The following is a 3,615-nucleotide window of genomic DNA, read 5'->3' on the forward strand; positions in this document are numbered from 1 at the left end:
ATGAAGTCCTATTTTGTACATAATGAGTTTCAGCTACCTATGAGATATTCAGGTGGATATATCTAGCAAGCATTTGGCAACATTGAGCTGGAGTTCAAAAGTGAGTTTTGGGATAAATATGTATACCTTAGAGCAGGCCTGTAAAACACATGGCCCACAGGCCGCTTACAGCCCACCAAAAATGTAGGGTTGCCGCTGCATCCTCTCCTGTTTGTCACATGACCCACGACAACCAACCATTGTCAATCTGTCTCTCCTCTAACCTATCTGCGGCCCAAAGGAGTTTAGCGTATTTTAATTTTGGCCCCTACCTACCGCCAAGTTGAGCTGGTCTGCCTTAGAGTACTTACTCTGTATAGGAATAACTGAACACAGAGAAACTGATAGGGTTACCAGGAAAGTGGTGAGAGAAAAGAGAAGAAATTCTAAGACAAAATATAGATATGCTCACACTTAAAAAGCAACGATATGGATGATGGTACAGCGAATGAGACTGAGAAGGGGTAGTCAGACAGGAGAACTAAGACATAGTAGCATCACAGAAGCCAAAGGAGAAAAGAGCATCCAAGAGGAAAGGGTAGTTGACCATCCCTAATGCTGCAGAGAGGTTAAATTTAAATTTAACTAAATAAGAACTGAGAAAAGGTCATTGGACTAAACAGTTTTTAGGTCTTTGATAGATTATTTCCAAGGTGCCTCTGACAATTAAGTCTACAAAACTATGGAAATTCATTTCTATCTCAAAGATAACTGCTTGCTTAAGTAACAATTTATGCCTTTATCATAGCCCTCAGTAAATAAAGACTCCAACAGAGTCCTACTCAGATGCTTCATTGTTGAGTAGAAGGGAACCAGGACTCTCAAAAGTTATGCCAGTGGAAGACACATTCTGGTGGGTCTCACAGAGCTTCATGTATAACCTATTGTGTGTGTATATGTTGAACTTATCAAGTTCAAATCTGACCCCAGACAATAACTACTATGTGACCCTGAGCAAGTCACTTAACCGTGATTGCCTCAGGTTTTTTTTTTCTCTTCTCCAATTTATTAAAGGAACCAAGACCATTGTGATGTCAAGGAAAGGAATTATGCAGGAAGGAAGGCTGATGCTTGATATCTAGGAAGTTGAATAAGAGAAGGAAAGAAGGAGGAGGGCAGCAGTGATGCCAGCCTGAAGCCAGGAAGGGCAGTCACAGGGGCAACTGTGGAGAGGGGCCAGCAGGCTGGTCTCAACTGCTCTTTATCCTACTGACTGCCAGGAAGCAGGGGAGGTAGCAGCAGCCTTCTGACGTGATCTGCAAAGTATAGGTTCCAGGTTCTAGCTACAGCATCAGAGGGAGAATGAGGAAAAAATTCCTGGGCCAAGTTGCTAAGGAAAGAGTGGGAAGGGACTGAGTTGGAGGAGGCTATTTGGGGGACTACTGCTGTGGGGGAGAGAGATGCTGTTTGAGAGAGTTGTGTTTGGGGAAGGTTGTTTGGGAGGAAATGGGGAATGCACCAACAGACCCAGCAGCCACAAATGGAGCAGTCCAATGGAGAGAGATTTGAGACATGAGACAGGACAGCAGGATGTGGTCCTGCTAGGGGGAACCTCTATGAGCCTCTCCATGGTGGGTAGGCTGTTTCCTGGTTGAGGCCCAATGAGATGGCTCCTTTGCCATGACCTCTTCACAACAGTGCCAGCTTACAACTGCTGGTAGCCCATCTGTACCCACAGCTGGGCTACACAGGAAGCTGGGCATGAGCTTCCACCAGCCTAGGGCAAAATCTCATACTGGGGGTCTTCTCTGTCTTCTTCCATGTCAGACAGATAGACAGATACACAGACAGATAGATGTAATATCTATATCATATTTTTTCCAAAGACCAACCAAGCTAAGTTCAGATAGGCAAAGAATTTTTTGACCACAGAAACTCTTAAAGACCACAGTATCCCCATTGACAAAATTATGAATCCCTTAAGTATTGAAGTCAGTAAATGAAAATGTCAAATGAAATTTCAAAAAGCCTGGTGTTTGATATTGGGGACCAGTTTCCATTAGCAGACTCAGAGGCCAATACCTCATATGAAGGCAAAAGATGTTAGTTAAACAAATATTTTGCCTTGAGAATGCAAATGTAAGCTGCACCATTAATTTATAACCTGTTCTTTCCTGATGTGCTTGGTCTTCAGCAAGTATTTTCACCTTAAGCAGAGTTATAAAGCAAGACAAATTTGTCAACAGTGTTTTTCCTTTCTGGGTGGCTCTGCCCACTGTCACCACCTCCCCCTAGGTACCCAATGCCCCAAGCTGAATCTTAGCTGCTAAGAGACCTTCCCTGTGAGATACTATCACCCCCATCCTGAATTCTCCCCTCCTTCCTATCAAAACTTGACTGTCTTAGGTCTCAATCTCTCAGGACTTTGTGAGGTGACAAAGTTATCTGACCTTATACACTATCAGATCCCTCAACCCATCTCTAACCAATGTTGAAGACTTTAGACTCATAACCTGTGGGGAAAGGAAGCATCATCTTAAAGACAAGCATCAGAGATGAGCCTTTGCTAACCCTATAGCAAACTCCTTCCAGATCACTCCCCAGCGGCATCATGCACACCTGCATGCTCGAGAGCTCTATATCACAGGTCTAGTAATATTGGATATTCTCTCAGGAGGACTCTCACATAACAAAGAAAAAAGACTAATGGACACAAAAGGAAAGACACCCAGGAATGCTCAATCTTCCTACAGATACAATATTTCATTGCTGCAAGTCCTCCATACTTGTTTTCTTCCCTATCTCATCACTGTAAATGGAAGCTACAATCCACAAAAATTGTATCATCAAAAGAGGAAGGACTGTCTCTCACTGATTACCTTGCTGGCTTAAAGCAACCAAAGTATAGCAAAGATACTAAGGTGCTATTTGGCCCTATTGACTACGTGTTCTTCCCTCTTGCCTCTAGTGTGGTGATGTCAAATTCAAATATAAATGATCCATAAATAAAGATCCCTGTAGGACACATGTTAGCTTAGTGTTTAAAGGTAATGTTACCTATGTTTTATTGCATTTTTTTCATTTTGTTAAATATTTCCCAATTAAATTTTGTTCCCAGAGGCACTGGGAGCATTGTGTACTAGAACAGGTCTATATTACTTTCTTTGCTCTGCTACATAAACTTGAAGACCCATAGAAACTTAGAATTCGTAGGGACTTTAGAGATCATTTTTCCCAATCCCCTCTATTGCAGCTGATAAATTCAAAACAAGGTGTGAGTGGCTTAATGTGTTTCCACTTCCTTAAGGTATTTGCATTTTAGAAACAGGACTCCAGAAAACTTAATCCTATGGTTTAATCCAAAGGAATGAATTTACAATAATAGAGAGGTTAGGTACTACGGCAGCCAGCAGGGATGGCATCTTGAGACAAAGGACCCACTCCCAGATCCAAAGAGCTATCTCTTATAAGAAAGAATAAAAAAGAAAAACTACAGTCCAGCAAAACTAACCAACATATCAAAAGTCTGACACTATGTGCACTGTTTCACATTCACAATCTTCTACCTCTTCAAAGAAGGTTGGAAGGTATCTTCTTATATTTCTTCTTTAAGCGCCAAGCTGGATCATTGTCATT

The 3,615-nt window shown here is 41.9% G+C and overlaps 1 pseudogene; it reads right to left on the reverse strand.

The window, feature by feature from the left end:
• Nucleotides 1-1,240: 1,240 nt before the first annotated feature.
• Nucleotides 1,241-2,604, reverse strand: LOC118851028 (annotated as a pseudogene).
• Between the last annotated feature and the right edge of the window lie 1,011 nt (nt 2,605-3,615).

This window comes from Trichosurus vulpecula, chromosome 5, assembly GCF_011100635.1.
Source record: "Trichosurus vulpecula isolate mTriVul1 chromosome 5, mTriVul1.pri, whole genome shotgun sequence".
Lineage (NCBI taxonomy): Eukaryota > Metazoa > Chordata > Mammalia > Diprotodontia > Phalangeridae > Trichosurus > Trichosurus vulpecula.